Raw genomic sequence first — 10,974 nt, 5'->3', positions numbered from 1 at the left:
AAAATAAAGTACCTTTATTTTAGTATAACTGTGTATTGTGTTTTCTTATGATATTGTGCAAGTGACACTTGTGGTACTGTAGTAGCTTCACACGTCTCCTAGTTCAGCCTAAGCTGCTCTGCTAAGCTACCATTATCTATCAGCCTAAGCTGCTAGACACCCTATACACTAATGAGGGATACCTGGGCCTGGTGCAATGTGTAAGTACCCCTTGGTACTCACTACAAGCCCGTCCAGCCTCCTACACCTTAGTGCTTTCTTACACTCCCAGTGACCCTCTACAAACTACACTAGGTCTGGGGTCTCCTTGTGGTTCGCATTCCACTTTCAGAGTATGTGGTTTGTGTTGCCCCTAGGCCTATTGTCTCGTATTGCATTCTATTGTGTTCTACAGTGTTTGCACTACTTTTATAAGTGTTTTCCTTACCTGATTTTAGTTTGTGTATTTTACTTACCTCCTAAGGGAGTATATCCTCTGAGATACTTTTGGGATATTGTCACTAAAATAAAGTACCTTCATTTTTAGTAACTCTGAGTATTGTGTTTCTTATGATATAGTACTATATGATATAAATGGTATAGTAGGAGCTTTGCATGTCTCCTAGTTCAGCCTAAGCTGCTCTGCTATAGCTACCTCTATCAGCCTAAGCTGCTTGAACACTACTAATCTACTAATAAGGGATAACTGGACCTGACACAAGATGTAAGTACCATTAGGTACCCACTATAAGTCAGGCCAGCCTCCTACAATGGTATTTACATATGTACAGTTCAAGGGACACTGCCCAGTCCTCAATGTGCGTGGGCCACAGGGCCACAGGCCAAAGTCCATGGCCCTACTTGTCAACTGCAGCAACACGGAGGGAGCACTGCAGGGGCATCATTTGGAAAATAGGCAGGTATCTCAGGGGGACGGGGGCACCTCAGCCGGCAGATAGAACAACACCACTGGTCCTGGAGGGGTCAACATGCCCTGTGCTTGGTCCTGGGGAGTGCAAGTCCACAGTCTCTCAAGTGGGTGACTTGCCCACTGGCTCTGGAGGGGGAACATGCCCTGTGCTTGGTCCTGGGGAGTGATACGCCACAGTTTCTCAAGTGGGTGACTTGTCCACTGGTTCTGGATGGGGCATCGTGCTCTGTGCTTCTGATCCTGGGTAGGATGGGGTGAGTGAGTGTCTTACCCACTGGTTCTGGATGGGCCATCGTGCCCTGTGCTTCTGACCCTGGGGAGTGCAAGGTCACAGTCTCTCAGCTGGGTGTCATTCCCACAGGATTTGCAGGGGGTAGGCCGCACAGCAACCCTTGGAGGCGGAACTACAGACCGCCCGCCGGCGGTGAAGGCTGCTCAGTGGTGGTGCTGCTGATGCTGCTGGTGGTGATGGGGGGAAGCTCCAGCCCATCCCCTGCAGCCCCAGTTGGCTGCCCACTGGTGGTGGTGGTGGTGCTGCTGATGCTGGTGGTAATGGGGGAGGCCCCAACCCACCCCCTGCAGCCTCGGACGGCTGCCCACTGCTGGTGGCGGTGCAGCTGCTGGTGGGGGGAGGCTCCAGCCCATTCCCTACTGCCTCGGACGGCTGCCCACTGCTGGTGGTGGTGATGCTGCTGCTGCTGGTGGCGGGGGAGGGCTCCAGCCCATCCCCTGCAGGCTCGGACGGCTGCCCACTAGTGGTAATGGTGCTGCTGCTGCTGGTGGGGGGAGGCTCCAGCCCATCCCCTGCAGCCTCGGACGGCTGCCCACTGCTGGTGGTGCTGCTGGTGGTGGTGGTGCTGCTGCTGGTGGTGGGGGGAGGCTCCAGCCCATCCCCTGCAGCCTCGGATGGCTACACAACCATGGTTGGTGGTGAGGGCTCCGACTGAGTCCCTGCACCAGGCCCCTTGTCCTTCCGGCAGCAGCTGGGGATGGCTCCTTGCCATTCCTGGTAGCACTTGGGGCAGGCTCCTTCCTTTTACTTCCAGGCAGCACTTGGGGCAGGCTCCTTGTCCTTCCGGGCAGCACTTGGGGCAGGCTCCTTGCCCTTCCTGGCAGCAGATGGGGATGGCTCCTTGCCCTTCTTGGCAGCAGCTGGGGATGTCTCCTTGCCCTTCCGGGCAGCACTTGGGGCAGGCACCCTTGAGGCTGCCTGGTGCCCTGGATACTTTCTCACCACGAATGGGTGTGGAGACTACTGGGTCCGTGGACTGTGTGGCTGAGGTGCTTACCTGGGTTTTTGCCACCCTGGCCAGACGTGAAGGACGGGGAGGGGTAGGGAAGAGGTCAATGGTGGAGAGTAAAAGCTTCTTAGGGACATTGGAGTGGGAAGAGGGAGAATGTTTGGGAGTGGAGGAAGAGGGAGTGGTTGTGGGAGGTGTCTGTCTGCTGTGTTTGGGTGCAGGTGCCTGGGCTGGATGCTGTTGTGAGGTGGATGGCTGTTGGGTGTCTGAGTGCTTACGTTGGTGTACCTTGGGAGAAGGGGGACAGACACAGTGGGAGAGGACATAGGGGTCACGTGCATGGCTGTTGTGGTGGTGTCTGCCAGTGAGGCGTGTGTTCTGCTAGGTGTGTTGGTGATGGCGGTAGTGGATGAGGATGTAGTGCATGGAGGTCTGAGTGTAGAGGCAACTGGGAGGGAGGTGGAGGAGCAGAAGGGGGACACAGTGGAGGCAGTGGATGTTGGTATGTCTACATCTGGATGAGACCAGTAGGCCAGAGCCTGGATTTATCTCTGTTGGGCCGCCAAGCCCATGTAAATGCCCTCCAGGAATGCATTTGTCTGTTACATTTGGACTGCCAGCCCTTAGATGGCATTCACAATGGTTGACTGCCCTACAGAGATGGATCGCAGGAGGTCAATAGCCTCCTCAATCAGGGCAGCAGGGCTCACTGGGGCAGGGCCTGAGGTGCCTGGGGTGAAGGAGATGCCCACCCTCTTGGGTGAACGGGCACGGTCAACTCGCTGAGGGGCTGCTGGGAGGGTTGTGCTGGAACGGGGGTGGCGGCTGTACCTGTAGCTGGGGTGGTCACAGATGTGTACGCCACCACCAGGGAGCTTCCATCGGGGGAGGTATCTGTGTCCAAACTGTCCCCTCCAGTGTCCACCGTGGTGCTCCCCTCGCCCTCCGATCCACTGGTGCCCTCACCGTCAGTGGACTCTGCCTCCTGGCTCCTGTGGGATGCAGCTCCCTCTGTCGCCGGTGCCCCTGCTCCTCCGCCAGATTATGCTAATGCACGCAAGGACAGGATGACAAAACAAAAAGGGGAGGGGGAGAGACAAAGGATACACTGGGTCAGTGGCTGCACCAACACCACTGTTGGCGTACACACCACCGTCACACACAGGGAACAGCCCTACGCACTATGCAATGCACTACCAGTAATAATGCTAGCCACCAGGGCATGGGGAGGGGCACATACCGCCAACTGCAGCACACCTGGGACCCACACAGCCCTGACCAGTAGTGGATGCCTACAACTAGGTAGCAGGATTATCACTTCAGAACCCTGGCCAACATGGGACCTACTCTGCAATGTCAACCCTGGCTAGGGGCACCCACTGACACACATCCCCCACCCGGGTACCCCCCTACCATGCATGAGTTGTAATGATGGGAACTGTATCACCCCCTTGTGGCTGCTGTGATGCCCTCAAGCGTCCATCTAGCTCCGAATAGGCCACCGGCAGTACGCGGGCGATTAGGGGGGTCAGGGTTCGTCGGGCACCCCTTCCTCTTTAGGAGGCCATCCCCAGCTGGGCCTCCACCGTCTTCCGTGCCCAGTTTCTCAGGTCCTCCCACTGTTTCCGACAGTGGGTACTCCGCCTGCCATAGACTCCCATGGTCTGCACGTCCTTGGCGATGGCACGCCATATACCCTTATTTTGATGGGCGCTGACCTGCAGAGAAATACACACAGGAAAAGGTATCTGTCAGACCGTCCTGCCTGTTACACTTATGGCCCACCATACCCCTTCACATCGCCATTTGCACACACAGGGCCTAGTAAACATGCTGCACGCTGCCCAGGGCCTATCCACCAACCCCCCCCTACATGAGGCCTTTACACACAGCACTCCATGCATTCATGCCCCATGCATCGTACTCACGGCATACCCAGACTGTTGGTCTGTAGGCCCATACAGCAGTCAGTACTGGGGTAGGACCCCATCCACCAGGCGCTCCAACTCCACCGAGGTGAAGGCAGGGGTCCTTTCCCCAGTCACACAAGCCATGGTAGGTTCCAGACACAGGTCACAGCAGCACATGCAATGTAGGTCCTCTCCTATTGAAGGTCAGGTAGCAAGTGAGTGATCAGATAGAAAATGGCGGTCACGTCCGCGGCGGTGCATACCGTCACCGCCGGCGTACATCACCATTGGCCACTGTACCCCATAGGGCCCAATGTTAACCAATGAGGAGTTGCACTGCAGTTCCCGACCGCCTCCTACAACAGTGCACAATGGCAGCGGAATTACCTCACTTCCACCTGTCCCTCCACACAAGACAGGCAGACATCATTTCAGGAGGGGGCAGGCCCTGGATAATAACTGCGTCAGTTCAAAATTGGACATACAGGACAAATGCCACTTATACATTAAAAATTAACATCATGCATTGTACTGTTGTGGCTATGATGTACAGTTTGTGACCAGAACCTCACTCTTTTGCCCCATAGCTTGCTATTGCTGGGGATTAATAGGAGATGGAGACATACCCATGTACAGACCCCTGGGGGACTTGGCAACAATAGAGGATAGGCACATTACCCTCACCTATAGACTTGACAGGGCCAGAATCATGGAGCTGTGTGCCCAATTGGAGCCTGACCTAATATCTGCTATCATCACCCCACTGGGATCCCCCCTCTTGTGCAAGTCCTATCTGTGCTCCATTTCTTGGCAACTGGTTCTTTCCAAGTGACAGTGGGCTTGGCAGCAGGAATGTCACAGCCAATGTTCTCAATAGTGCTGACCAGAGTGCTGTCTGTACTAATTAAACACATGTGCAGCTACATTGTTTTCCCCCAGGTGGAGAATTTGGCCACAGTGGAAGCTGACTTCTATGCAATGGGACATATCCCCAATATCATTGGGGCAATTGATGGTACACATATTGCATTTGTTGCCCCCCCCTGCAAACAAAAATGCACAGGTGTTCAGAAATCGAAAGAGTTTTCACTCCATGAATGTCCAGATGGTGTGCTTGGCGGACCAGTACATCGCCCATGTCAATGCTAAGTATCCTGGGTCGGTGCATGATGCCTTTATCCTGAGGAATAGCAGCATCCCAAATGTGATGGGCCAGCTACAGAGGCACAGGGTGTGGCTAATAGTTGAGCCCTGGTTCCCACCCAGTAGATGTTGGTGTATGGGTATGGTGTGGGCCATATGGAAAGTGTATGCCTAAATGTTGTCCCTCAATATTTGCAGGTGACTCTGGTTACCCAAACATATCATGGCTACTGACCACTGTCTGGAATCCCAGGACAAGGGCAGAGGAATGTTACAATGACATAGATGGGCGAACAAGAAGGATTATCGAACATACCTTTGGCTTCCTTAAGGCCAGGTTTTAGTGCCTCCATCTAACAGGTGGATCCCTGTGCTACTCACCCAAGAAGGTCTGTTCTGCTCAAGCCCCAGGAGGGCAGAACCCTGTCTGTGAGTTGGCAGCAGCTGGGCCTGCCTGGAAAACCTCAGAAGGCTGGTATGGCAGGACTGGGGATCCACTGTGGAGACCCCAGAGTGCATGGGATTGTACAACTAATACTGGAATCAGTATTGGAGTACAAGTCACAGTTGTTAGATACCTTACATGGCCATATTCGGGGTTACCGTGGTGAAGCTGGACATAGGTATTGACCTATGTCCAATGCACGCGTAAAATGGCATCCCCGCACTAAAGAAGTTCAGGACAATGGTCCTGGACAACGTGCGGCACCCGTGCTAGTGCAGGGGTGCCCTCACACACAGGTACTTTGCCCCAGCCTTCAGGGTTGAAAGGCCTGACATATAGGTGAATTATAAGTGACCTGGTGCAGGAAAAATGGCTATGAAAGGATGCATGCACCTTTTTGCGCAGGCTTCAATGGCAGTCATGCAGAAGCCTTTAAATGGGCTCCCTATGGGTAGCAAAAGTAATGCTGTAGCCCATAGGGTAGCAAAAGTAATGCTGTAGCCCATAGGGATCCCCTGGAATCCCTATGCCCTTGGTACCTAAGTACCATATACTAGGGAATTATATGGGTGTACCAGTATGCCAATTTGGGATGAAATACTGGGTTACCAGTATGTAGTGACAAATTTGGGAACAGAGAGAGCATAAGCACTGGGGTTCTGGTTAGCAGGATCCGAGTGACAGTCAAGTATACTGACAAAACAGTGAAACATACTGACAAGTAGGCCACAAACCATAAGCACTGTGGTTCTGGCTAGCAGGATCCCAGTGACACAGTCAAACACACTGACAAACAGGCAAAAAATGGGGGTAACCATTCTAGAAAGAGGCTACTTTCTCACACCACTGCGTTAAATAAAACAGCAATGAGTTTGCAAGTGAGTACTGGAGCTCTGGAGTTTACCATCTTGCTGACTTGGAGGTGTTGTTGGTTCTAGCTGGTTTCAGCGGGACGACTCTGGTGGTGGATTTGGTGATCCAGGTGGTGAAGTTTTGGATGGCCGTGGGATCAGAATGTTCAGTGCCTAGGGCCTGTGCCCATAGGGTCTCGGTTACTGTCCATGCACAAACCCCAAGAGCACAGTCATTCACAGTCCTTGACAGAGGATGCTGGTAGAAGGCACAAATGATATGGACAAAAATTGCCAACTTCCTAAAAGTGCCATTTTCAGAATTGTGACTTAAAATCATACTTTATCATTGCCATTACAATTAATTTGAGTCTAAACAGAAGACCTCTGTCTGCTCCCAATCCAAAGTTAGCGCTTAATAAATGTAATAAGTTAACCCGGTGTTTTCAATTGGAGCAATAGCCCTTACAACAGTCAAAAAATACTTAAACCCACACCTCCTAATTTTTAAATGTAATGCACCCTGTCACATGAGCCTCTGGGGACCTCTATGTATTTAAAAGAAATGTTTAGTCGTGTTAAAAAATGTATTTTGCGATGTCAAAATGGCAGTTCAAAACTGCACTACAGGCTATAGTGGTAGCCCTAAGACATGTTTTAAAGGGCTACTTTAGTAAATGACTGAAGGGGTGGTGCATGCCCACTAGTAGCATTTAATTTGCAGGCCCAAGGTACGTGCAGTATCACTTTACTAGGGACATGTAGGTAAATTAGAACATTGTAATTGTGAGAGCTCCGTTGAAGACAATGAAGTGGCTCAGGGCTTGTAGTGGCTGGTGTAATGCTTCTGCTCCAATAATACAATGGATGTTTTTCAGCTTCTCCCTTTTTAATTAAGAACATTGTTTGATATATTCCGACGCCGTGGTTGAGGGTATATTTGCAAGTATTTATTTCAAGTTTCCAGGAAGAAACAGCTCAGCCATCCAAATCCACCGTTAGCCACTTTCATCTGTCTTTAACATTCATTCTATAGACTTCCTCACAATGCTATTATGAGCTGATGTCAGCTCATAATACCATTGTGAGGGAGTCTATAGAATGTTAGCACAATAAAGAATATGCCAGACACTATGGAAAAATATACAGTACATAACATATTACAGAAAATAATCTACTATATCACATACACGCTAAACACTATAGTCATATCACTATTGGGAACTAAACATAGTCACTTAGATAAGCCGGACTTTGTATTTTCCTGCAAGACCTCCTTGGTAAAATTCCAACATCCTCCTTTCTCTGCAAGCCAGACTTGTTTTTGATTCCACCATCATCAACATTATTTTCTTGTCATCCCTTACTGGTTGGGAAGAGGTTTCGCTGTTTTTGATTCTAACACCAACACCCTTTTTCTTGTCATTCCTTCCTGGTTGGGAATAGCTTTCAGTGTTAGTCAACATTTCCCCTTTATATATAACTACTCTGTTGAGATTCCACACACAATGATCTTCAGTTCTTATAGGATTAGTGAACATTTTGTTAACTCTCCTTGGTTTCAGCAATTTGTTTCCACTCACATGCCAACCTGGTTGTCTTATCATAACAACACCACCCACTTTTACAGTTGTCAATTTGACAGTGTTTTTCATCAAAATGTATTTTGCTGTTTCTCAATTGTAAGGCTTCCCTCATCCTCCACTGCTTGGATTCGACTTTTATTTTTTTTACTTCCTAAAAATGTATTCACCCAAGAAGGTTCTAGAATGGTATTGGGGTATCTCCCACAAAACAGTACAGATGGGGACATTCCCGTGGTTGTGTGAGGTGTGAACCTGTACACCACAACTCTTTTGGATACTTCTTCCTGCCAAACTAGGCATGTTTGGTATCAAGCATGTCGGAATCATACCCCAGTACTGTTGCCTGTATTGGATGTATGATTCCCTGCACTCTGGGGGCTCCTTAGAGGACCCCCAGCATTGCTCCTGCCAGCCTTCTGTGGTTTCCGGGCAGCCCAAGCTGCTGCCACCCCTCAGACAGGTTTCTGGTCTCCTGCTGCTTGAGCAGCTCAAGTCCAGGAAGGCAGAACAAAGGATTTCCTTTAGAAGAGAGGGGTAACACCCTCTCCCTTTGGAAATAGGTGTTACATGGCTTGGGAAGGGGAGCCTCCCCAAGCAACTGGTATGCTTTGAAGGGCACATTTGGTGCCCTCCATGCATAAACCAGTCTACACCAGTTCAGGGACCCCCCCCCAGTCCCTACTCTGGCACAAAACTGGACAACAGAAAGGGGAGTGATCACTCCCATGTCTATCACCACCCCAGGGGTGGTGCTCAGAGCTCCTTCAGAGGGTCCCTGGGTTCTGCCATCTTGATTCCAAGGTTGGCAGGGAACTCTGTGAGCATTTGAGTGGCCAGGCAGGTGATGTCAGAGCCCCCCCCTGATAGCTGCTTACCTGGCTAGGTGACTGTAACCGGACGTCTCCCGACACCGGTTCCCAAGAGAGTACGGTGGCCGCAGAAACATACCCCCGGGGCACCCGAGAGGGACTCGGGGGTATGACGTCAGACGCCTTCTGCGTCTGGACGGAAATAGAAAGAAAAGACGGACCCGGAAGAAGAGGAAGAGAGGAGACGGAAAGAAACGCTCGGGGAACGCGACCCGTAGAAGAGGAGACGCCGAGGACCGACAACGAGGAACCCGCAGAAGAAGAGGAGACGCCGAGGACCGACAACGAAGAATCCGCAGAAGAGGAGGAGAGCCCAGAGAAAGCGGAAAAGCTCAGGGGACCTCCCGCCCCTGTCACAGAGAAGCCGGGAGACCGCCAGAAAGCCGGCCGCATCCCCGGAGGGGCGTGGCCACCTCAGGTACGTTCGTACCACAACTGGGGGTTTGGCTCAGGGTGGTTATTAGGAATAAGGGGGGATAAGGGGAGAAGAGAGAGGTCCTGCAGGGAAGGGGAGATCTTATAAAGGAAAGCCCTAAATAACCCTAACCTCACGGAAAAACCAACAGCCAGAGACATTTCTCAAAAGGAAGGGAATTTCTGAGAACACACACGGGGAGAAACACAAACCAAAGAAAAGTTATCCCCTCACCTCCCTTCACTTCTACCTAGTCCACCACCACCCTACTAACCCTATATATATATATTATATCTTATTCCCCACTTACCTGTTTTGGCCTTCTTCTTCTTTTTTGTTGGAGAACCTGGGCCGCTGACGTGTGGGAAGATCGGACCCCTTCCCAAAGTTGGACCAGACCCCAACCGGACTACCACAAGAACCCTGAAAGAGAAAAGGGATTTTATTTTATTTTTTGACTAAAACCGGACTATCATTGTGAACAAGAAATAAGAGATAAAAACTCCGTCTTAAAACAGAACACAAATAAATTAGTTAACCCCTCAATTCCTACGCCTGTCACGTTATTCCAATATCTCTTTCAATTGGGATAAAGAACCCACTACAGTGGTGTCAGAAGTGGGATATTGGAACGGCGACAGGTAACCTAAGACCATGGAGGGTACACCCACAATATCCGATATGATGCAGCAGTTAGCCGAGGGACAGATGCATCTGCAAATTGTGTGGGAAGAGCAACAGAAGGAGGCTAAAGTGGAAAGGGAGGCCCTGCAAAGCGCTCTTAAAAGTCAGGCCACTATCATGGCCAACAATCAATTGGTTCATGAGAATGCAATCAAAAATCTCACGGATACTATTGCAGCCACCCGGGTGCATCCGAACGTGCCCAGCTCTGTCCTACAGCGGTATCAGGAAGGCGAAGACCTGGATGCCTTTTTCACCAATTTTGAGCGGGTTGCCACTTCTGCCACCTGGCCCCAGGATAGGTGGGGCCAATATATCGCTCCGTTATTAACAGGAACTCTCCAAGCGGCTTACCAAGCGGTAAACCCAGGCGGAACAACACCCTATCAGGACATTAAAAAGAGCATCCTGGAGCGGGTGGGTTTTGATACAGAACATTACCGGGTCCAGTTTAGGAAAGCCAAGTGGGGACCCTCCGAGAATCCCCGGGCCCTATACTTCCGGATTAAAGATTTGGGTATCAAATGGTTAGGCCCCATTGGGACTAATAGGGAAGATATCATTGAGGTTGTCCTCTTAGAACAATATCTAGACGCCCTACCCACCAACACGCGTAACTGGATCAAACAACACCCAAGCCCGGATACTAACACCACCATTGAGTTAGCCTGTGCCTTTCACCGCTCCCTCGAGTTCAAGGTCCCTCCCCTACGCCCAACGCCTAACCCCATCCGACAGAGCCCCGGACCATCCTCATCCCTGGGGCAAAGAACACCCGAGGACCTGGGAAAAACGCGAGGACCTGAAAGACCATATATACAACAACCACAGTGTTTTAGCTGTGGAGAGTGGGGACATATCGCCCGGGTTTGCCCCCTGAAAACGGAAAAACCAGAACCGATGGAAATAGGAGTTACTAG

The sequence above is a fragment of the Pleurodeles waltl genome, chromosome 5 (assembly GCF_031143425.1).
Source record: "Pleurodeles waltl isolate 20211129_DDA chromosome 5, aPleWal1.hap1.20221129, whole genome shotgun sequence".
Classification (NCBI taxonomy): domain Eukaryota; kingdom Metazoa; phylum Chordata; class Amphibia; order Caudata; family Salamandridae; genus Pleurodeles; species Pleurodeles waltl.
The sequence above is the reverse complement of the archived record's forward strand: the minus strand, read 5'-3'. Positions refer to the sequence as shown.